Raw genomic sequence first — 26,384 nt, forward strand, 5'->3', positions numbered from 1 at the left:
GAGATATCACTTTTCTACAGGTTATTGCAAAACTCCTGTATACGTGAATACACAGTTCCTTTCCATTTTTTATAACACTAACAGTAACATTTTATGGTTGAAATCATACGAGATGTCCCTTCAAAATCATCCCCTTTTCTATAGTCCTTCGTTGATGGCCTTGAAGGGCCCTACAATTCCACCCCGTCCCCGTCACAATCATAGGCATAACAAAGGGAGCTGAATCTTTTAAGGGAGTTGTACCTCAAGCCATAAACCTTTAGATAGCGGTGAATGGCAGTGTTACACTGTCAATATATGGTTTAACTGCCTAATTTCACAGTGTTTCATTTCTATCCAGATGTAATTGAGTCTAATTCAATCAAGGGAGTGATTAAATTTCACGCTGCAGTGGGATACTGCCCAATTTTAGACCAACTAGACCATGGATCTGGAGGAAGAAATCAAAGAAGCTTTTTTTCTGTTGTTTACATTGTGTGAATTAAAGTGTATTTATTCAAAAAGTTGAAAAAGATCGGTATCTGATAGTTTGTTTGGTTGGAAATTGTTTCAGGAACAGTTTTGTAGTGAAAATAAAGCTTTAAACGTTTTGGAAAAGAAAAAAAATGAAAAATAGAATTTGAAAATGAAGTCAGAATGATTTTTTTTTTAAATTTGTCTCTCCATCATTCTTTAATGTTTAATTTGTTGTTTTGTTACTATTTATTATAATTATTATCAAACAACAATTTATTTAACTCATTCACCCCTGAAGACACATTTGAACTCTTCCAATTCAAATGTTGGAATAGTTCATTTTGAAATTTCAGGGGTGAATGAGTTAAAGAAATTCTCACACTTTGTAGACATAAAGAGGCAATGAAGAGTGTTTCAGAAGTCTGAACAACTATATAACCTGTCTTTGTATTCTGCGACTTCAGATGTGACCGTAATTTGAGAAAAAATGATCAGATATTGAAATATCCAGTAACCAATTATTATTTCGTGTGTGCAGTATTTGTGTCTCAAGCTGTACATATTTTTAAATTTTTCATAATTCTGTTTCTTTTTTCAAAAATGTAATACATACGAAAAGAAGGAAATGAATGTTTAAATTTACAGAGCATGGGAGTGGATAAGGTTATTGCTAGCAGATGTTTTTTTCAGAATCTAGGGTATACAGTTTTAACTTCTAAAGTAGTTAAACATAAACATGAATACTAAAATATTTGGGTGTAGATTTATGACTTTCAGATGTTGAAATGAATTCAGCAAGGTACAGAAATAGTACAGCAGGGTACTGTAGAAACTAGGGTCATTGAGTTTCATTATACAGAGAAACTACAGGTAGCTAGCTTTATTATCTCCATTCATTTCAGACCCACAATGCACCTGTAACTGCATGAACATCTTCAACTTCATTTTCAGGTTCGATGCTTATCAAGAATTTTATTGAGCTATGTTAGTGAATACCAATGTGAAGTCGGTTTCTTTAAAGCATGTACTCTTCCAGTTTCAACTCATAAAACTAATGTTATTTCTTCAGTACATTTAGTTTTTATGGCCCAGATATTTTCCATTTTTCCCAAAATTTGTGTTAACGAAATGCAATACCTACATAAGAAGATGTATAATGAAGTTCTGGTATTTTCTTATACTTCTGGAAAAAATTGTTTGAAGAGCGAACACATGAATCCACTTCAAAGATTCGGAAAGGTGCTAAATGTTTGTCATGCTTTTAGGTATATGCTAATTAAAACCATTCTCTGACATGAAATTCCTGGAATATGGGACGTTGTTTTAAGTACTTGTTGAATATTTCGTTTAGCAATGCGATGTACACTCTTTCAGTTGATATTAAATATTTTCTCACACCAATTTGGTTATTTGATACTTTTGCATTTGAAATGATGATGGACACAGAGTTGAATACGTACATTAAAAGCCAACTCACATTTCAGTTGGCATCCTACTACCCCTCAGATTCTTACAATGGATTTTACTCCTAATTGTCATGGAACAGTCTATTTCAGAGAGTAGGGGTGAACAGGATGTCAGATTGACTATATCAAATAAAACATTTAAAATTGTATTTGAGGTCATCCATCATTTCGTGACAACTGTTCTGTAAGCAATAGAAATATTTGAAAAATTGTGTGAAAATATTTCTGTACATTTATAAATAAATGACAAACATTTTAGTGTTCATTATGGTCGTATATATTTGTCTTTGAACTTTGATAGGCATAATTACGTGACTTAGTTAGTAGTAATTTATGTAGCAGGAAAGATGTTCAGATCAGCTGTTCTGTATCTTTTGTTTTGTTAGTTTGAAAAATGAAAATAAAAAATCCATACTAGAATATGGTGTATTATTAAATTATTTTATGAACTGGTCTGTACAAAAATATAAGTGTTTCTTTAGTTGAAAACTGGTTTTGATTATGAATTTAAAAAACTAAATTTTTTAAACATGAAATTTGATAAATTTTTTTTTATAAAACCTTCAAGCTGACGATTTGATAATAAGCTCATCATACATGATTATGGGTTGTTTCAATTAATATTGACGTACACTGGTAGGTAGATCATGAAAGTTGAGAATAGGCCCACATGTTGCAGGGTGAATAAGATATGTCAGCCTTGTAAATAACAATTACTTTTATGACTATATACTGCATAGCATGCTTTATAAGATTTTTCTGAAAAATAGGGGACAAAAATACATCCAAAGTCTCAATCAGAAGCATATTTTATCATTGGGTACAGCTCACCCGATTGAGATAGGTACAGGTTTTAGAATGTCAAGGGTTTAAGAATGTCAGTTCTTTTTATCTGTCAGTAACTTGAGAATATCATTGAAAGGTAACATGGCTAACATTGAATAATTTATCATGTAAATTACAGTATATTTAGTGTATAAAGTTACTCAATTACCCAGAAACTTGACAGGTTTTCAGACCATTTTTTTATGTCATTTTCGCACTGGGATAGTTAAATTCTTCAATACAGAACTCCTGCTTGAATATCGTCCCTCAAAACGTCAGTTGGACTTGGGTTACATAATCACCTGCTTAAGGTTATCAAATTGAAATTTGCCGAAATTGATACGAGGGACATTAACTTCCTGAGTGGTTCGATGTAACCTTATCGGTAGATACATCTAGAGTGAAGCCATTTGTTCGGCAGTTGAGCGAGCAGATGTGATTATGTTCTTTTTTTTTTTGAGATTCTGAATTACACCATTTGGAAATAGTCAACCAGCTATTACTCTTATAACAATTACAGAGCCGGTGCGATTATCGTATCACAAGTTTGTGAATTGTGATGAGATTAAAACGAAAGATACAATGATCGAATAACAGATATGTGCCTTAAACACGATTTTTTTTTTCGCCTGCCAAAAATTCATGACAAATCGGGTAAGAAAAAAATATACAGGTATCAGTGCCCATCTGCTTTAACTATATACACAAGTATGAGTGAGACTTGGCATTGTTAAAGCTGCCGGGAGATGTATACCGAGATTACAGTGAGGTAAACCCCGCTAAACGCTGTATGATTGTGTGGATCGGAACACATTTTCTGTATACTTATGAAAAGCAACAGTAAGATTATACACAGACCAGTGAGTAGTCAAAGTACGAATGAGTCATAAGAGAAGTGTGGTACGGAATAAATACGATAGAAACAGATCAGTATTCTTCCGACAATTGTCCAGTAAAATATTGTCACTATAAATGGATTTACCAATATTATTAAACAGTCACTACTGGGATTTTTTGATATTGGGACATTATCAAGAGCTCCAGTATTTTCAGAATTTTATTTTAATAATTTTATTTGAAAACCCCCCAGCAATTTACAGACTTTTCAGCTTTTAAGAGAAGCACCAGATTATAGCCTTAAAGCTTGAGGGACTGAGGCAGTGAATTCACAGACAATTTTGGTTCTGTAATTTGAAAGAAGAAAGGAATTTTCAGAACATTTCTGGTCTGTAATTTGATGGAGGAAGATATAGTTGTTCTAAATGCATTTGTATAGTTGTGGGGCTGTGACATGCATGTTAAAAGTATCTTTATCGTTGAATCTAAGCCCGAAACTTAATGGAATTACGTAGCTCTACAATATACACATCTATCCTAACTGCATCAGAGTGACTCCTGCCTTACGCCAACTTTACAAAAACCCAAACTGATAAGTATAGCTGCAGTATCTGCTGTCCCGGGGAGCCGACGGAGAAAATAGCCATCATTTTACAGTTACACCGAAACACTGTTAGCCCTGAATGCGTTTCTCCTTCTTGAAGATGATTTGATAGATTTATAATGATGATCTGTAATTGATAAAATCTTCTATAAAGGATCTGCCTGAAATGGCTGATGACTTCGGAGTACACTACCTTCACACCTGCTCCGTACAGGTACTGATAAATCGGACAGATTACACACACCCCGCCTTCAATATAGAACTGCAAGCCTCATGTCAAACATATTTTTTGGGATAATATCCTTGCGTTAATTTATTATAATTACTATAATTGAAAACTTTGACACTTTAAATTAGATAGATTCATCATTTCAATTACAAGTCTTTAAAAAATAAAAAATAAAATATAAAAAATATTAATCATTTCAGTAAATAAAAATTCATACTAAATATCAAGCTGACAGATCTTAAATGATATTAAAACGTTCGGTTAATGCTTTTTACACAGAACATGAAATCTTAAAAAGATTTTGAAAAAAAAAGAAAATGTTGGTTGTTCTGGCAAATATAATGAATTATTCACAATCATGGATGGATGATCATGACAGGGAAGTTAGAAAAACGTCAATTTAAAACACCCAGATTTATCTCCTTATATGTTGGAAATCGTGCTTGTATTATGAAGAGGATATTGCATTTATAACATCACCTGCTTGATCAAGTCATTCAAATTTAAGTCTGCTTAGCAGGAGTAATTAAATTCTGAAGAAGAAAATTTAAAAAAATATTTTCCTTGTGTTTTCTATCCTCATGTTATCTGTTTGAATTACGGTACCATATTTTTTTTAAACACTTGATCAAATGATTTTAGATGAGGCTTTCTAGCAATAAACCCAGGGAATAGTTGTCCTAATATATGATTATTAAAAATAATGTATAAAAGATAACCGCAAATGTTTATCACTTTTTTTTGTTCCTTGACCTTCATAATTATGATAATGCTTCTAAAAACGAGATTAGAGCTGAAATTTGAAAACTTGGCCACGTTGATAATTACCAACTCAGATGGAAAGTCCCAATACACTTGTCATCATTTTGATCTTTGATTATGTTCCTTGTTGGAGCTAGTTCTGTTAGGTCTGAGCTGTTTGATATACAAATTTTGAAATGAACATTCCCTTTCTGTTTCGGTCTGTCCAGTTATTGGAGACATTTGATTAAGGTGATAGACAATGATTTATGGTAATGACACACATATTGTTTGATTAACGCTTTCACCACTGTGGACCGCAATGGACTCGCCCAGATCAATGCATGGTAGAGTTTACGTAAGGTTATATAGGGGTGAAAGAGTTAAGGGTCAATACTATAGACTAAGAAATTTTCTCCCAGTCAAATGTTTGCCCTTCGACGATAAATTCTATTTTCGCCCGCCAATAGATACGCCCTTCAAATTTAATTACCACGTATATTATATTGTTAACAATTTTTGCTGTAAAGATAAATAAGGGCAAAAGGGTGAACATTTTCTGGTATACAGTACACATATTATTTAATTGTAGCTGTAATTACATTTCGCAGTTCATGAATAATACACATATCCTCGGACTAAATTTATGCTATATATATATATATGTATATAACCTATCTGCATTTTCCAACTACCTAGCCTTTCAGGTCGCCAGGTATATGTTTGTAAAATAATCTGACTGCAGGCATTTTCATTCCGTTTGTTACCTTGGTATACCTGTAATTAGTGGATACGATTCTCACAGGTGAAACTGAAACCCATCATCATCCTAGAATGTTGTAACGTACCTAGGATAGGTGGATATAGGGACAGCAGCCAGAATCGACAATAGTTATAGGCAACACATGTACAGCTATACAGAATAGATAGATAATGAAACACAGATTTCACCATTAACACACAACATTTTCTCTTATTCCTTAATATTAAATGGAGATAATTTCAATTAAAAGAAGAAAAACGAGATGTTCTTTCGATTTAACAGGTTCTCAATGTAGCTATATAGTAAAGATTAAGAGATAGTTTTTGTTCTGAAGAAAATTAAAGAGAAACATTTCATTGAAAACAAAGGGTACGAGACGAAACAAAAGATTCTCAGTTCATTGTCCTTTTTCGAGCTCAATGTAGATACAATTACATATCATAGATGTATTGCCAAGGTGACGTATTGAATGTCAACAAAAGCTGAGAGTTATTAGAAATAGGGGTTTCTATTTCGGTTTTTAGCTAAATATACACTTTCATAATATGCAAGATAATGAGGTACAATGTCAACAAAATCTATAGGAAATTATAGTTCATATTTTAATTGCTCCAAAATAGAATCAACAAGTAAGACATACACGGAGTAGGGAGGCAGGTGGTACAGTGGAAAGCACACTTGCCTTTCACAAAGATAGCCAGGGTTCAATTCCCAGATCGGATGTGAACAAATATTGGGTCACCTCAGCCCAATCAAAAGGGGGGTTTCACCGGGTACTCTGGTTTTGTCTTACGTTGAGACCCTCTTTGCTCGCCTCCTGACCAAGGCCAACAAAAGTGATTAATATAGTTTTGAATAACTTGTTTCATAATTGTTTTAAAATAAATGAAGGTGATATTTATATACTGAAGGGAGATACTGACGTCCTATGTATGTACAGGACTTCGTTGTGTTGAAGATATATATAGCCTAGCTATTACATTTTATAGCATTCTAATCGACAGTATTTTTCATAATTATTAAAAATATTTTCAGGAATATGCACATGCTACAGGAATTGAAAGTGTTTGTCCTCAGATACTTGACTCAAAAATTCTCTTTGTAAACATTTTTGATTTTTTTTTTTTTTTTTAATGGATCATTAATCTGATGGAGCTAGACTACTGACTCACAAATACTTGTCTAGAAAAACAAAACAGTTGCAGAATTCATCGATTGTACTTTGTGTATTTAATGATGGCACTTCCTGGCCAATGGTATCCGAAACATTCGTATGTGAACTAGAAATTATAGTGGAAGTGAAATGCGTCAGTGTACATATAGCTATGAGAGCCAGTGTTCCCTTTCTAGTGATTATTTTCAAATATGAAACATTTGCTTTAAATCGAAAACATATGTGTTGCTATGACAACCGGAGGGAAACAAAAGACGCCTTTGATTCCTGGACGGATAACTACACTAGAAGATTTTTAATGGCATTTTTTTTCTGAAATAATATTTACGTAACTTTACTGCAAGTGAAGCTCAGAGATTGGGGATATAGATACAGACGCCATGTTGAAGCCTGCCGATACAGATGGCTAATAGATTTAAATGACGCTAGATCAACAGTCGTCTATATCATTTGAAAGAAATTATATTTCTGTGAAAAAAAGACATTCAAGATATCTGCTATGCTTAGATCTCTGCCTTTATCAAATAAAAGGCTAACTCGTTTTGTTACATATTTTTACTCACATAGACATTTCGTGACATGTTGGATGCAGACAGATGTCTGGTGAAATATGTGTACAAGTTGACATGCTGTTATGAAGAATGTCTAGTTTCCAGTACAGATTTCATTATGTCATACAGATCAACTGTAAGGAAGGCCTGATATAATGACCATTTTTTAAATTCGGCACCTCGCCACATATCATCATTGTATTTTTAGGTACTATTTTTTTCCCCTTATCATTTTCTTGATACTTATTCACACAATATCACCAAACCCCTTTCTAACACCAAATTCTCCCTAGACAAATGGTGGTAGTATAACAAGGTTTTCTTTAGTTATTTGGTATGGACTCGTCTACAGGATTTTTTCCTTTCATCAACGAATGGTGTACTGGATTAGTAAATCCTGATACTATGTTTTTCTTCCTGGTCTATTGTATTCGCATTACTTTTTGTGCCTATAGCTTAAAGCATACATAGAAAGAATTAGGGAAAACATGATATTAACCAAAAACATGATATTAACCAAAAACATGATATTAACCAAAAACATGATATGTGTTATTGTGATATTAATTTAAACCACTGTTCATGATATAAACCAAAACTTGATATAAACCAAAATTTGACATTAACCAATATGTGTAATAAAGCAATATGATATTAATTTAAACTGCTGTACATGATATTAACCAAAACTTTATATCAACCAAAACGTAACATAAACCAAAATGTGTTTGTTATAAAGCAATGTGATATTAATTTAAACCACTGTATAGGCAGCAGTTTTAAGGACATTTGTGTCTTCAGGGTCGAAAAATTAGAAAATATACAATAATTTACCAGGTATCTTCGTTGGTCAGCAAGCAGTTAAGGTATATGTCTGAATTTTAAGAGTCCCGTGTTTGATTCCTGTCTTAGTCCATCATCTTTACATTATATTGACAATGTACAAAGGGTATGGAAATTGGCTGTGAAGAGGAATGAATTGTCACTCAAGTGAATTGGAACAGTTATCAGACTTTTAGTCGGAAAAAACGTATGATATTGCTTTGGTTGTGAATTATAATGGATTTTCACTTAAATCAAGATTAATCATACATTTCTGGGAGAAAAGCGCAACATCACTAGATTGCTTGTTTAATTATTCCCAAACACATATGAAAAGTGTAAAAATATTTAAATTGGTATATATATGATGTAAACAGTCATAAAAGCTATGGATTTAATTATAATAGAATCTTGATGTCTGGAGCGCGTTTCCTGTACACTTATCGGTATAAAAGTCGTAAAACCTGTCGCTATTCCAGTAATAGAGACTCCCAGGAAGTCCCATTCTCACAATGCCTTATGACATAATTCCTGTTAACCTGACGGAGAATATTCGTACTAAAAAATCTGCAATGACTTAGTCAAATTAAATTCTTTATCGGATTGTCTGTGTTTATAAGGACTTGCACTGTTATTGTTCTACGTGTCCTGCAGATACATTCATAGATTTCGATGTTATTGCTTGATGGCAAATGTTGGTAAATTTAATTAAAATTAATGGTTCATTGTTTTTTCTCCCGATTTCATTAAGAAGGATAAAGACCACATCATAATTGGTAAAAATCTGTATAGACTTTCCATTGAAACCATGTACAACTATTGGTTACCATATGCATAAAGCAAAGACATACTAAATGTCACCTGTCCATCTTTTTTGATGACAGCATGCACTGTTCGTGTTTATCTACAAATGACATCATACACAGATCATACGAAATGACACACATGTCCATCTTGTGAAAAACTGATGGTTTCCTTGAGAAACACAAGTCTGCCATCTGTTAAACATACGTGTTATCTCCGACAGATGTCCTAAAGCCTGCGGAAATTAAACTCACAATCTGGATTTTTTTTTGTTTTTTTTTTTTTTACAAATTTCTGGAAATTTGTTCTTTTGATTGGTCATTGATCAATATTGCCAAGTTTTGAGAATTTGAGTTCTATTGCTACGTGTACTATGTAGGACAGATCAGATAGGTGACACTGGTCCCCGTATGGTTATCTTTTGCCTTGGAAACCAAACAGTTTTCCCCTTTTTTTATCACAAAAGCAGCAACATTGCAAAAGGCAGTTTCTGGATATTACAGTTGAGCCAGTTTTATAATTTGGAAAATATTTACCATGATAAAACTTGGCTGCATTTATTTGTTGATGACATCACAAGTTCATGATGTCAACTATTGCTTTCCATTTTAATTAAAGCTCCTGATGAGCCCAGAAGAGTGGAAGGCCGCAGAACAACTGAATTCCATCATTTTTAGTCGTTGAAAAGGGGACTATAGGTTTGAACCATCAGTCTGTTTAGTTTGTTCAACATTCATTCTGTCACTTTGGCTGTAGACTGTCATCCATATTTTGTGTGTATTTTATTTTTAAATGATGGAGTTTTGCTTACTGAAATCAGGGTTTGTGCAGTGCTTTATGCACAGTTATGGCCCTTTATCCATAGTTTGTAATTTTTGCCTGGGGATATCTCATATTCTCTATTTTCTTTAATTGCCAGTTGACTAAACCTAAAACTTGTCTTCACCTTAATACAGGAAATATTAATTCATGGAAGCAAATATCGACATTGAGATAAGTATAGACATTTAAGATATCGAAGGTTCTAACATCAAAGTTCAAAATGTCATTTAGATCAAGCAAATGACTAAGGATTAACTGACCTTGTTCCATCTGCAAAAATGAGTTCAAAGTTCAGTAGGTCATGGATCAGCAGGTCATCAGGTGTGAACCAGGGTCATGACAGGTCACCAGGCTGTCTGAAAATAGAAACAGTGACCTGGTTTGTCAATGAAATGTATTAAAATCATGCTGATGATCACTTCGATTTAAATATGAGATGGACACAAGTAAATTACTTTTTTTCTTCTTTCTAAACATTGTGTTTGCTTTGGTGACAAATTCCAGATTTTTAATCCTAAAGAAAAACAAAAAGTAAGTTTCTGATAAAAAGCAAACAACAATTGTATCAAGCCTACAATCACGCATCACAATATACTACCACAAATACATAGTTCATGCAACCATAAATGTTATTACAAGCTTAACTTTGTCAAAATTTTAGATCCATGGCTATTATCTCTGGATAATGTCTCTGGGCTATAAATTGCCCAGAGAACTAAAAAAGTCTGTATATGGTTCATGAAAATGTTTCTGAATGCATCGAAAAAAAGTCTGTAAGTAGAGTTTAGCCCGAGCAGTTCTTTGCTACATCATGACAGACCAGCAATACACACTCTTATCGAAGGCAAAGAAATTGTTTTTCTGTTTCCTATTCTACTCTTTGAATAATGATGGTATAAGAATGTTAGGATTTTTATAGCGTTTTGTCTTGAACATAATAAGATGTGAGCAAATTTATTTAATTTCCAAGATTGCACACAAATTAAGACTTGCGACATACTGGATATTTACAAGAAATTCTTCTTTCATCCTTGCATCTCTGAAATTGATTAATTCACATTACTGAAATGGTCTAAGATCTATATTTAGGAATGTTTTTAATGCTGTATAAAAAGTTCTTTTTTCTGCTGACACTCGTATTGAACAGATACTTTACGGCACATGTGTAAAATCAGCGTCTTTTCTTCATTTGAGACTTCTGATTTAGACCTGGACAGTCACCGTTAGTCCTCTTTCATCGACTGTTGATCTTGTCTAGATAACGAAGATCATCAGCTAATCCGATTTGATGATAGTGTCAGTTTACCTTGATTGGGAAATCAATTTTGGAAATCAATCTGCAGATGCGATTCTTTATGTCTGTTTCCGTCATATTATAGCTTAGTATCTATCGGTGTCAAAGATCAGAGCAGTTTCTCAAGGTCAAAGGACATTCCTTCAGAGATTCACAAGCTGAAATCCTTGTCTCATTAAGAGCAGTTTTGTTTCAGTAAATATAAACCTTTTTGTAAATTTTGGGGGGAAATGTTTCTTATTATTAACTCATTGAAGGGTAGTTCCCTTCGTTTAATTATTGATTTTCAATATACGTCAATTTGAAAAGAAGAAAAAAAAAGGGAAATTTTGTGCAATATCACTACAGCTGTACTTAGACACACTACAGCTGTACTTAGACACGATACAGCTGTACTTAGACACACTACAGCTGTACTCAGACACGATACAGCTGTACTTAGACACACTACAGCTGTACTTAGACACGCTACAGCTGTACTTAGACATGATACAGCTGTACTTAGACACAATACAGCTGTACTCAGACACACTACAGCTGTACTTAGACACACTACAGCTGTACTTAGACACACTACAGCTGTACTTAGACACACTACAGCTGTACTTAGACACACTACAGCTGTACTTAGACACGCTACAGCTGTACTTAGACACAATACAGCTGTACTTAGATACACTACAGCTGTACTTAGACACACTACAGCTGTACTTAGACACACTACAGCTGTACTTAGACACACTACAGCTGTACTTAGACACGCTACAGCTGTACTTAGACACAATACAGCTGTACTTAGATACACTACAGCTGTACTTAGACACACTACAGCTGTACTGAGACACACTACAGATGTACTTAGACAAGATACAGCTGTACTTAGACACACTAGAGCTGTACTTAGACACAATACAGCTGTACTTAGACACGATACAGCTGTACTTAGACACACTACAGCTGCACTTAGACACACTACAGCTGTACTTAGACACAATACAGCTGTACTTAGACACAATACAGCTGTACTTAGACACAATACAGCTGTACTCAGACACACTACAGCTGTACTTAGACACACTACAGCTGTACTTAGACAAGATACAGCTGTACTTAGACACACTACAGCACAAGTTGACCCAAGTAATGAGGCTTAGTGAATTTCAATATGACACAAATTTACCCATAGTGAGGCTTTGTATTCTGATAACATAATTAAGCTTTCACATGTGTATAATGTCACATGTTTTTCGACCACCAGAAAAGACTTTCTTCTCCTTTTCATTGCATAACATTTACTTTCATCTGTCTGCTATAGATCGATAATCGATACTAATCAATAATTAACGCGGCCACATTCTCAGTAGTCTCCGTGACAGTGATTTGTTGTCTGGTTTCCACACGGATGAATGATGTGCATTTTTGTGTATGAATCAATGCTATTTCAATGCAAACTCTGGACATAAATCTGTATCAAATTATTCATCTCGCAAATGAGAAGACTTGTTAACTTTTGGCAAATAATTAATATCGGGCAAAAAAAAAAAAAGGGACATTTGTTTCCACGCTATTAAGGTGTGTTAAGTTTAACAAAAAGGCTTGTATTGAATGCAAATATGGCGTCCAACAAATTATTTATCACAAAACATGACATATAAATGCTGAGCGTATTTTTGTTCATTTTGTATGAATCATTTGCTTATTTATCGTGATGATGCTGACAGACGTGTCGTTAACAAATCGCTTATTGTCGTCATAACGAATCACTTACTGTCCTAATAGAGGCATTTTAACTCGGCAAAATGAACGAGACCCAAAAATAAAGACATCTTTGATATTTACAAATGGTTATTTTCTCTTGTTAAGAAATCATATTGAATTTGTCATGACACTGCAGCAGTGTATTTAGAGGTTATGTCATTTATTTCATGGCTCGTAATGTCATCAAAATGCAAATAGATGAAATTAAGTACAAAGACATTTTAGCCATACAGACAGAATACAATTTTTTGGGAAAAAGATATGAAGATTAATCAATAGTTTTATTATTCATTCAGTATTTATATATACCCAATGAAATGAGTCTACGTCGGGTGTATGTCTATACAGCTGTTTATTCCAGATGAAAAATCCCTGTTTGAATATCAGCACTGAGTGTCTCAAAATAGATTTTATTATCTCCCCTCCATATTTGACCTCATAAGAACCCCAGTTACGGGTGAATGACAATTTGGTCTCTTTAATTTAGACACATTTGTCCGAAAATTTTATGTTGGTCACTGTAACCGTGTATAACCATGGCAATTTCGTTTTTTAATAGATATCGCACAAATTTTGAGGTAGTAGTTGTCTTAGAACTTACAAAACCAACAAGATTACTTTCGGAAATTATGAAGTCCAGAGTGAAGAAAAAAGTCCTGAATTTTACTATAACAATTGAGGTTATATTGGCACTATCATTTGAGCAAGTTTCGTCCTTCTATCAAATACTGAAAGTTGTTTTACTTGTCGTGTTCAGTTTCTTTACTTTAAATTATGGAATATTCTGGATTATCATTTTGATTTTTAAACTCATGTCTTATGCCAAGCCAACATTTTCTTGTTCGTAAATATAATTATTTGATAATTTCTATATGAAAATTTCTGTCTTATAACCATTTTACTCTTTAGATACTAATTCAATTTCTCTCACTGAGTGAATTATTTTTGTATAAATGAATTTGTTCAAGTCAGTGATACAATTAATATAGTAGGGTCTGAGTGTCACAGAATTTACTGCATGGCCTGCAGGTCTATGTAATAGACAGGAAACGTTTATGTGCCTATCTCAATCTTCCACAATTTTTTTTATATACAGAGCACATTTATGATGTATATATATATATATATATATCTGGCACTTGTTGTAAGTCCATGCAGTTATGTTGAAATCAAATGTATCTCACAAAGTAGGGTAACATTAAGTTTGTGTGTACATTGATATGTATTCCTGTGGAATATTTATCAGATAATTACATCAGAAGTATGTATTACAGCAGACAGAAGCCATTAGGGAAATACAGATAGATATATATACATATACATGTACAGTATTTTATATATATACATATACATGTACAGTATTTTATAATGAAAGCTGCATCAGGAAAACAGTAGCATCCCATTTATTCAACTCTTGAACCTCAGAATGGAGCTTAGTGCTTAATGCTATGTGTATAACAAACAGAGTGTAAAGTTCAGTAAACCATGATATCCCCATTCCTCCCCCTTTCCAATTTGAAAATTTGAAAACAAAAATAAAATATACAGAAGAAGAAAACAAACTTGGGACCCATCAATTCTTTAGTAAATGAAGCTACCAGGAATTGCCAACATGTAGTATCAAAATGAAGGATGAATATACTTTGCTAAGGGAAGTAACTCTAAGCCTAGAAAAAGGGCTTCATGTGGTTTTATCTTCTACATATAAGGGAGAATGTTCCAGTTTGAAAGAAATAATAACAACAACTCTGAAGTGAAACGCTTCTTCAAAATTAACCCATTCACTCCTAAAGTCACATTTGAACCTTACCCAATCAAATACTAAACAAGTCCAGTTTAAATATGTAGGGGTGAATGAGTTAAAACTGATGCAGTGGTAATCTTCATCTTAAGCCTGATTGTTTGTCAAACTGTTTCCTGTTTTGTTTTATTTAATTAAAATCAGGTTAGGGAAGGGTTCTCCTTCTTGAATCATCTGATTCAGTACTTCCTTTGGTCAGCTCGCCCTGTTTACCTGTCAGGTTTATTGTGTATATTTGACCCTACATCTGTGTTAGTGTGTATTTGATATAACTGTCTCCCCAGAGTATACAAACCTGCATGTACTGGTCAGTTGGTCAATCAGACTGACCACTCAAATGAATACACCTGAGGATCAGCCTATATAGTAATCCAATAAACAGTCTGGTAAATGCCTTTTGAGATGGCCCCTGGCAGCAGAAAGCTCACACAGATAAGTTTGTACTATAGGTAACTTATAAGTGCAACGAATTTGGAAAATCGTTGAGATTTTTTTTCTGGGATGTACAAATGAGCATATTTTGAAAGTGTGTAAGGATGCTACTGGTAACAGTTCCTTTGTAGATTCAAACATATTGTGACATTTCCAGCAGAAATTGTATTAGCTGGATCGGATAGAATTTCATGCTGATAGGGTCGAGTTATAAGCTGGTAACTTGAGGTCAGGGTAGGGACTTCCATGTTGTCTGTCTTGCATGTCTGTAACTAATGACCAGAGCAAGACGATGACCCTTGGTTTACCCTAGTAATTAACACCTAAAGCAAGGATTGGAGGGGCTTTGAGAAAATAACCAGTTTATAGCTTCAGTACGACGATCAGTGTTAAATCTACGGGTGGCCCCCCCCAGTGTGGATGATACACATTGTAAAGGTGTGTAATTGTAAACGGGTCATTCCACGTGGAACCAAGGTTGTGTCCTCTGTCCTAGCGTATGACATGGATCCACTGGACTTAGTTTAAGGATTGTCAGCGTCCATGATCAGGGATCGCATTGCGGACACCCCAGGGAAGTGTAAATATTGTGAAGCCCTGTCCGTTACTCGTACAAGGAAGAGACGGGTATCGAAAAACACTCAAGGAGACGAAGGAGACACCGTTACAGAATAGATCAAAGTGCTAGGTGATATCTACAACAGATTTTCATTCATCCATGGACTGATGGGGTGAATCCCTAACAACGTTTTGTGATTGATATTCTGGGATTTAACAAACAGTGGCTCAAAACACTTTTGATCAGGTAAATATGTGCTAAAGCCTAAATTAACTCTGTGTAATTGCTGGGTCTATATATACACCTAATGTTCTGTACACAATAGCTACCTGTACCCAATTTTATTTAGCTGTTCTAAACCATTGTACAGTACGTAGAAGTTCAGTATTTTAACCCTCCAGGCACCTTGTGGTACTTAATCGTACTTAAGTTGACTGGAAGTTTGTATTCATTCATCATTATTTTATCTGTTAAATATCGACATACCTGTTAATTAGAAATTGAAAAATCACCTGTTCAAATTGTTTACTAAAATTTCAACAAGATTCTTTACCATTGATTTGTTACCTGGTGCATATATGTCGTACCTGCTAATTACAAAATGGAAAATCATCTATTTAATCAGATTTGTTTACTAAAATTTCAAAAACACCTTTACCTTAATATGGTACCTGATACACATATAATTCAAAATAAAAAAAATCGCCTGTTCATTGGGGTTTGAGTGTACGAAGGTTAAGTGATCATTACATTACTTGATAGATATCCTACATTTTAATTGCAAAATGAAATTTCCCAGTTCGATAAGATTTAACAGTCTTTATAAGACAATTTTAGGTATATGTGAGTATATGTGCTGTGGATTTATATATTTTTTTGGTAAATATTTGAACTGAAGATTTATATGAAATCATTTTCAAGAAAAACAGGTATGTTTCTACGTGAACTAAAGAGGCTTAATGTTAGGTCAGAAGAAGAAAAATGGAATTAGACAGCTGAATATTTAATTTCACTAAAAAACTGAAAAAACTAACAAAGAATCATTATAACAAAATTAATACTATGTATGGAATGAGTTTTAAGACTGGTAATATTATTTCTTTATTGGTGGTAACAACTTAAAAAAAAATACAATTGATTGATAACATTTGTTGATAAAAAAATATTATTTATCAAAAAATTCATGTTAGGAAATTTACAATAATCCATTTTAAAACTTGGTTTATTGGAACCTTGATAATTTTGTAACAATTAAACTCAAATATGATATTTAAGTATTTAGTTATACAACTACTTTATCACAGACAACGCACACTGATTGTTGTATTTTCTTTATTGGGTCATAAAATATCATAAGTAAATAGGTAAAAGCAAGGATTTCTATTTTGCGTAATATTTTTACAAAGACAGCATTTGAAACTAAACACAGTGCTTATTCAAAATAGACAAAAAATCAACTGGGATAGATTACAAAGGAAAGCGGAAACGCTTTCGTTTTGGCCCCAGATGTAATCCTTAAAAAAAATCAATGAAGGTAAGGTATTGTTATTTTTTTAATAATAAAACAAACATTGAAAGAGAATGGTATCAAATTTCATGTATGCTTGATAAAAATTTGAAAAGGGAGAGTTTAATTTCTTGGTATATGTATTAAAAATAAAGAATTTAAGGAAATGTTTTATCAGCAGAATGTTGATAAGGAGCTGAGTTATTGAGACTGTTAGTTGATATCGTTGAAAATCTCCAGACATGTTGACACCTTTCAACAGCATGCTGCTTTGGATACCTTGTAATGTTCTTTGAAGCTAATTTTGTGTACAGTGTTTCCTGTGTGACAAATTCGGCGTTTAAATGTTGTAGTTCATCCGAAATAGCATCACACTGATAGGCAAGGCAAGCCCAGCGATAAACACAGCAGTCTGGGTAAATGTTTATAAATATGTGTAAAGAGGCTGTATTAAAAAAACAAAAACGCTTGACTTACTGTAGACTTGAACTGATGTACAATCAAAAGAGGTTCTACTGTAAACATGAACAAGCATCCATACTACAGAGGTTCTACTGTAAACATGAACAAGCATCCATACTACAGAGGTTCTTCTGTAAACATGAATCAGCATCCATACTATAGAGGTTCTACTGTAAACATGAACCAGTGTCTATACTATAGAGGTTCTACTGTAAACATGAACCAGTCTTTACTATAGAGGTTCTACTGTTAACATGAACCAGTGTCTATACTATAGAGGTTCTACTGTAAACATGAACCAGTATACATACTATAGAGGTTCTACTGTAAACATGAACCAGTATCTATACTAGAGAGGTTCTACTGTAAACATGAACCAGTGTCCATACTATAGAGGTTCTACTGTAAATATGAACCAGTGTCCATACTATAGAGGTTCTACTGTAAACATGAACCAGTGTCTATACTAAGCAATATGTTTTAACTGACAAAATTAACATCTTCATGAGATATATCCATATGCAGTTTACATTTGGCAATAAGAGAAATCTGATGCACACATGTGCTATTGCCTTTTTGTTGAACACTTAAACGAAATAGTTGATACTGTAGAGGTTCCAAGCCAAGCTGTCCATATATTGTAATCACAATATCAAGGTTCCTCAATATATAGAGCAGAAAAAGTACAAAAAAACGAGAAAAATATTTGAAATAAAAATAATAATTTCAGAAAATAAGAAAACAAGATTTTAGAAGAAAAAAAAAGAGAGCAAAATATTACTCAACAGTTATACGGCGATTTTCTCGATTGAAATAAATGTATTGTTGAAGAAGATATTAGGACCCTTATGAGACGTGAAGATCACCGATACCATCACGGTAATAACACCTTATATGGTATTATACAGAGTACACAGCGATCTGTGTATGTCTCAGCTGTCTAGACGACAACTGCTCCAGATGAAAGAGAAAAGATGATCATTGTCGCAAAATGATATAAAAAAAGAAGTTCTTCCAATTGAAGACTTTAATGAAAAGAATTAGGACATCCGAGGATTAACAAGGAAACAGTGCGATGTCTCCGTGGGGAAGACTGTCTGCTTTCTGCTGCTTACTTCCGCGTCTTTGAGGACATGGTACGTACCAATGATCTTTTTACCGGCTCTAAAATGACGTCATTTTCAGTTATTCCTCACAGTTTCATTTACTGTTCTATTTATAGAATAACTGTCATTTTATACTTTCTTTAGAAAGTTGAATAATCATCATTGCTCAATTATATTTTCTTTTATCAATTTATAACAAAGTTTAATTTCATTACTGGAAATTAAGAATGCGGGAGTATATCATAAATAGTAATGTTTTTGCTCCATCATCTGCTTGCCCTCCTATTAACTCATTTTCCCCTGAAGACACATTTGAACTCTTCCAATTTAAAGGTTGGAATAGTGCATTATGAAATTTCAGGAATGAATGAGTTAATATAAAACTGCTGCAATAACACTGCAATAGCGCTACAAAATATGAGTATTGATATACTATATAAATAGGGTAGTGTGTTTATTAGTCCCCTTGAATACAAGGAGTATACTTAAGTTCTTTATTACAACTCCGCCTATGTATACTGTCGGTTAAATATCCACTGCGTTACTACTGCAATAACACTCCATGTACGCTTCTGTTACTGTAGATTAATAAACTACACAGAGGTCGATGTGAATTGTATACCTGCAGTTCAATGCACTTAAGTATTGAATTTGAACAGTCATGATCAACTGCAGTATTGCTGCAAGAATGCTGCAATGTCCACTGCAATGATACTGTAATGCCCACTGCAATACTACTTCAATACCCACTGCAGCAATAATGGCAGTATCGCTGCAAAGTCCACTGCAGTATCGCTGCAAAGTCCACTGCAGTATTGCTGCGATGTCCACTGCAATAATGCCTCAAGTCCACTGCATTATTTCAGCAGTGCTAACTGCAGTATTGCTGCGATGTCCACTGCATTATTTCAGCAGTGCTAACTGCAGTATTTCTGCGATGTCCACTGCATTATTTCAGCAGTGCTAACTGCAGTATTGCTGCAATGTCCATTGCAATGATCCCCCACCAATCTCTCCAATAAAAACTGACCTCATCAGTTCACTAGTAGGCTACTACAACAGTATCATGCTATAATTACACTGCTCCTGTATTACTACTGACCGCATTAATCATGTCTTGTTTCTGACATGTTAAGTTGTCCATAGTGTGACATTTGATTTATACACTGACCATCAACATATCGCTACAGGTGATAAGTAGAGTGGTCAGTCACTTCTAATGGACCTCAGTTTGATAGGCCTACTGCATGAGTTGTATGATAGACTGGTGTCCATCCATTCACATATGCGAGGAGGTAACCATGGGATAGACTGTCGTCCCATCCATGGAGTTTCTCTCAAAAGTATCTTAACCAACCCCCTGCATATTATACCACAGCCATTCTTCAAAGTAAATATCTAATACTCCTTATAAGGCCTTTATCATTCTCAAAATTCCAGGGATTATGCTCCTTTATCTTTTCTACACCACTGGAATATGTAATGACGAAATCCAAGGCTCATGCAGTACCCACCACCTTGTGGATGATAAAAGTAGACTAGTCTGATCCTTTAGCGCAACGGTAAACTTGACTGGCTAACAAGTGTACAATACAAATAAGACATTGAAAGATAAGGTTTTATTTCTCCCAATAAAGACATTACCAAAATTTTAGTGAAAATATTAAGCTGTACGATAACCCTATATCACTAAGATGTTTAAATATGGGTTCTTTAAGATGTAATGGGGAGTTATATTATCTTTCATTACATTATTTGGCAATAACGAAATGACATTTGCTGTGTCTGAGAGAAATATCGCTACTTTTGGAATTCTTTGTTCAAACAAACTAATTAATTACTTCCTCTGGGGTTTTGTGTAAACATTTTTTACTCTGCGCGAACTGAAAAATATTTTGTTTGCAGGGGATTAGTGATCCCACGGCGACCCGAACTTGAACACCTTGTCCTAGCCTCGTCGGACATGCCAACTAATACACCGATGTGGCCGTCTTAATTGCGCAGTTTGTGTGTAATGTAATCAACCCCATGATGAATAGCAAACTCTAAGGGACGGTGATAATTTCCTCGCTGAAGAAATAAAAAGTTGATATTTGTTGCGACACCAGCAAATAACAGTGTCTCCAACACCTATCATCACTTTCAAATCGCATGTGATCTCGAGGCTAATAAAAAAAATGTGACATTAACTGTTATACGAGTAGGGGAAAGGTTGGACGGACTAGCATCAGTTGTGTCTGCCTACAAATTTTGTTATTTATTTGCCCAACAAGTTTATTTGACGGACAAAAAGTGGGTTCATTGTTGACAGTGTTTATTCAGGATTACATAATGATGTAAAATCCCTAAACGAAAACAGAAATATGCGTAGATTGTATTAAAATATTTTCACTGGAAATTGGTGATACGTAGGTTAAACATACAGAATTTATCAGTTCAGAATTCAAACCTGTATATTGATGTGGTCAGTGTGCGAGCCAGGACTGATACCATCTGAGCTTGGTAGGGTTATATATAATGGTAGTGTCACAGATTGGTACATTTGTATTAGATAAAAAGCATCTGTGTGATTAGTTGCCTAATTAACTCAGAAATGTGTAAAACTGCTAGAAACTTGTTTTTGCATTTCTATAAAGAATAAAAGAGAGATTCAACACTTCTAATGTAGAAAATGTGGCAGTGTTCTCGGGGTAGATCCACGGGGGATTATCTAATGATCCGAATATCTTAGAAATGTAAAAGGATATAAAAGGATTCTCAACACCACAAGAACAGCTTGTAATAATATTTATATATAATTGCGATGTGATATATATAATATGAATATGATATGAATATGATATATATAGTATGAATATGATATACCGTAAAAACCCATGTAATTTGCGCACTTTTTTTTCAGAAATTAAATACCCAAATTGGGGGGTGCGTAAAAACACAGGTATCGAAAATTTCAAGTTTTTTTCAGGAAAAGATCGACGATTCTGGGAGATCGCCATCTTGGATTATTTCCCTTATTTATTATACACGGAACTCTAAGACAAATGACGGTCAACAAATTTATTTATGTCAAACATTAATAAAAGATACATAATGTGTTGTTATGTGAGTTTATGTGAAAAGTATTATTAAATAGGTAACCGTTAACAAAAAAAGTTTAGCCAAATTCCTATGCCAGAGAATCGCCGATCAACTTACGACATTACGTTTCGACATCTCGGTGCGTTTCCCCATACTATTACGAAAATGTAGTTGTTCAATTTAAGCTCCGTTCCATGTAAGTTCTGTAAGGTTTTTTCAAATCGCCTATGCGTAAACGTATAGCATGTTTTTTTTACGGCTCACTTTCATGTTGATCTCGCGTCTAACATTACGTAAACACGTGATTGATAATAACCTCGTGAATTATTTCAATATTTATTAAATGAAGCATCGTAAAAATAGTCTGCGTTAACTATTTTTTTCCTTGGAGTAGATTTGAAGAGGATGTATTGATTGTCCACGCTTCTAGTATAAACATATTTTTTATAATCCCTTATCAGTCAAATCAGTCTGTAGTTATGACAATGCAGTAGGGCTTCGTAATTCACGCCACGTGTTGGCGAGTGAAAAAAACAACAACACGGTCCGTCGATCGCGACTGCAAATCATTTCAATTAGTAGAGCTATTGTTAACGGGTAATCACAGAGATAGTGTTAGCTCATTACTGCATTGTAATTTGTAAAAAAATATCGCCAAACCACGGACTTAGATAATCTAATTCCGTGGCCAAACTGAACTGTGACATGACCTGGTTTGAAGTGACGTAACCCAAGCCGCCATGATGAGCCCTTCTCACTGATCGTAATTATGATCAATAAAAGGTATCTAATTATGTCTTTCACCAGGAGATATGCACCAGCGGTTACTAAACATCGAATTACTTATTAATTGATATGTTTTTGTAAGCAAGTAAATGTTTTATGTAAAATATTGCTAAAATGAATTGATGTATGCCGATATGCGCACACGTGTGTGTCATGTGTGATCAGATAATTCAAAGAAAACAAGCAACAAAATACACATTTTACGTAGTTTCTTCTTGGTTTTAAATATCATTTTACATCCATGAAAAAAAAAAAAAAATGGAAATATATTTAAAAAAAATATATTCAGAGATCGATTTTCGGAGCATGAACATCCAGATTTTTTGGGTGCGCAAAATATTCGAGTAGAAGCTTTTTTCCCGATTTTCAGCCTCAAAAAGTACCTGCGCAAATTACACAGGTGCGCAAATTACACAGGTGCGCAAATTACATGGGTTTTTACGGTATATGATTTGAATATGATATATATAATATGAATATGATATATATGATATGAATATGATATGAATATGATATATATAATATAAATATGATATATATGATATGAATATGATATATAATTACGGTTGAATACCTTTTCCAAATCTTCATGTTTTTATGAAAGTTGATGCATGTCTTCGTATTGGCACCGAACTGGAGTGCAAGATAAGAAAAGACCTGAGGGCCCATATTCATGAAACTGTTTTCATGCTCTCAAGCATTGAATATCGTTTATATGTGCTCAAATCAATGTTCTTGTGCCTCGCTTAAACTAATATGTGACAGTCAAAACTTTGTCAACTGTAAACATTGAAAAAAGGTATTTGGTTTTAAGTATACATGTCTAAAACCCTTCCAGATCATTGACAAAATGTGAATTTTTATTACCATATAACTTAAACGTGCTTGAGCACAGAATTTGAAATTCCAAACATTAGAACAGGTTCATGAATACTGACCCAGGCAGCTTTAAATGAGGACTTTTAACGATTGTCTGTTTTTGAGATTTGCTTGGACAGGAGATACCTGCTTGGTAAACCATTAACTGATAAACAGTTTCCATAGCAACCTATCACAGCACATGTCATTGGGTAATTTGGTTTACACCTTGCAGTCTAATGAGTTTGTCAGATAATGCCATGCTGTTGTCATAATTCATTTGTGATGTACCTAGGTATTGTATAAGGAGTTAGAATTCATTAGTGATTTCAATGATCAGGAAACGTGTGTAAAGACAGGTATGGAATTGGTTCCAAATAAAACTGCAAGTAAAACAGGGACTTTTCATTACAACATTCATAATTATGCTTAAGAAAACTGTTTTCCAACTTGAAATATTTTATTTAGTTATAATAAAGAAAGTATATCTCAACCGAACTGTTTCACAAACCTGTCAATACACAAGGGCATTTATCATTTGGTAACAATTGAAGCAAGCAGGAAAGTATAACCTAATAAGTTTTAAAAACTTTTATTTGTAACAGCATTGAAGCTGACTTAATGTTTGTGCAAAACTGCAACCATGCAATTACTCCAAACTATTCTATATTGAACAAACTCCCATAGTTCTGTATGACAACAAACTCCCAACATTTCTTTATTACAACAAACTCCCAACATTTCTGTATTACAACAAACTCCCAACATTTCTGTATTACAACAAACTCCTAGCCCTAAAATAGAATGACTTTACTCTCAACCATTCTTATTTAAGAAACTCTCAACCATTCTAACATCACAACAAACTCCCATCATTTCTGGACTTGACTCTCAACCTTTCTATATGACAACAAACTCCCAACATTTCTGTATTACAACAAACTCCCAACATTTCTGTATTACAACAAACTCCCAGTCATATTTTTCGTTTTAAATCTTTCGTTGTTTCAAAAAATATATACACAAACTAACTTGCAGTTCAAAGGCATCATGTAAGGGTGTTAAACAAATATGTGACAGTGTCTGGCCTATATAATAAGTGTAGGGTCAATGAATGAACAAGAAAAAGTGCATTATTTGTTCTTGATATTCTACAAATGAGTATTAACTCATTCACCCCTGAAGACACATTTGGACTCTTACAATTCAAAGTTAAGAATAGTTCATTATGAAATTTCAGGGGTGAATGAATTTAGAAGAAAAAAATACCAGAATAATTTGAAGACAATAATTAAGTCAGATGATTTCCATGCATGGGTAATTAAACTCTCGGCAGACTTGCATATAAATTAATCAGTCTGTTGCTTTAAACAGACTTTGTATTTAATTTGAAGCGGACTACAGTCTGATGTTCATTTCTTTTAATTTGTTTTATAAAAGAACAAATCAGATTTATAGTTTTGTTGGACTATATATTTGCCTGGCATTTTAATGCCAATGTACGAATACATATGCCATGTTCTGCATTTATTATCATGTGATCAGGTGCACATGGATACTTATGGACCCCCTAATTGTAATATCAAGCTGGACTGGTGGTGTGTATGATTTATGGCCGAGACTTATGTTGGGCCAACCCTTGAGGAGAATATTAATGGTATAATGCTGATGGGGGAAGTTAGGATATGACAAGGATATATTAAAGTGTAATTAAGTACATGAAATTTCCAAGTCGAGGTCACCTTTCCAAATCCTGAAGATAGGAAATCTTTTTGTTTTAATTCAGTTGTCAGGCAGTGAAAATTATGGCTCTAATCTCATTTTATATAAGCTGATTCCTATGTGTTCCTGGTAGACCGGACATGTTTAAAAAAACAAAACTTTTTTAATACACTTTAATTAATGCTAAAAGCATTCATCAGGAGGTTTATAATTACCTCATTTGAGTATTAATTGCCATTAGAAAAATAATACATTTCTTTTGTTTAATTTCTGATATATATAGCCTGCTAAGTAATAAATGTTACTATGCTTACCATGTTTAACCTAATGAAGGTGTTGGCTTTAAAATTGAAGGATGAATAGTGTGTGTTGACAAACGTTGATGCACTAATTCTCTGGTGGATGAAGAAGAATGTTTTTCCGTATAGAAAAAAGAATTGCATAGTCATACTCTGAGAACATTTGTTTCTAGTGGAGATAGAGTTTGTGTAAGATTGTACTAAATCTTGCTTTTCTCTGAGGGTGTCTGCTTCAGATCAAACAGTACAGTATTTAAGCTAATGTTCAGTGGCTTCAGAATTAATATTAATTTTACAATGTATTATTCAAATATTTATTCCATGTTCTTGTAATTTATATCTTGATCACACCAAAATCATATATCCCAAAACAGTGAATTTGATGAAAAAAATGAAAAAAATATAAAGGTAGAAATCAAGAAACCATTTTATGAGGTAAAGACACAGTAGACGAAATTGTTACAGGCGTTCTACATTAATGCTAATAATGCGTATGTATTTGCATTGTATGCAAATGCTAAACAGACCTGGTTTTAAAATCTGAAGTCTTCTATGTTGGTTTGCAGGCAATCTCAGTAACGGGACTCTAAAACCTTTTACAGGTAGGTGCTAGATGATTTTAATT

At 33.8% G+C, this 26,384-nt stretch overlaps 1 protein-coding gene and 1 long non-coding RNA gene across 7 annotated transcripts in view; one reads left to right on the top strand and one right to left on the bottom strand.

The window, feature by feature from the left end:
- The window catches only part of LOC110446740 (nuclear hormone receptor HR96-like), a 291,811-nt gene that overhangs the window by 126,948 nt on the left and 138,479 nt on the right, over positions 1 to 26,384 (top strand). The window contains exon 1 of one of the 6 annotated variants that reach the window (XM_021492037.1): positions 15,391 to 16,184. The exons of 4 other annotated variants lie outside the window; for them this stretch is intronic. The gene's annotated coding sequence lies outside the window, so the exon portion shown is untranslated. Of the gene's footprint in view, positions 1 to 15,390; positions 16,185 to 26,342; positions 26,362 to 26,384 lie in introns of those variants that run through there. One more of the 6 variants, XM_021492034.1, reaches the window with a different exon arrangement.
- LOC110446742 overlaps positions 1 to 26,384 on the bottom strand; it is a 145,034-nt gene that overhangs the window by 30,639 nt on the left and 88,011 nt on the right. The window contains exon 3 of the long non-coding RNA XR_002462497.1: positions 10,355 to 10,450. This is a non-coding gene — a long non-coding RNA (uncharacterized LOC110446742). The remainder of the gene's footprint in view (positions 1 to 10,354; positions 10,451 to 26,384) is intronic.

Source organism: Mizuhopecten yessoensis, unplaced genomic scaffold (assembly GCF_002113885.1).
Source record: "Mizuhopecten yessoensis strain PY_sf001 unplaced genomic scaffold, ASM211388v2 scaffold2977, whole genome shotgun sequence".
NCBI classification, from domain to species: Eukaryota; Metazoa; Mollusca; class Bivalvia; order Pectinida; family Pectinidae; genus Mizuhopecten; species Mizuhopecten yessoensis.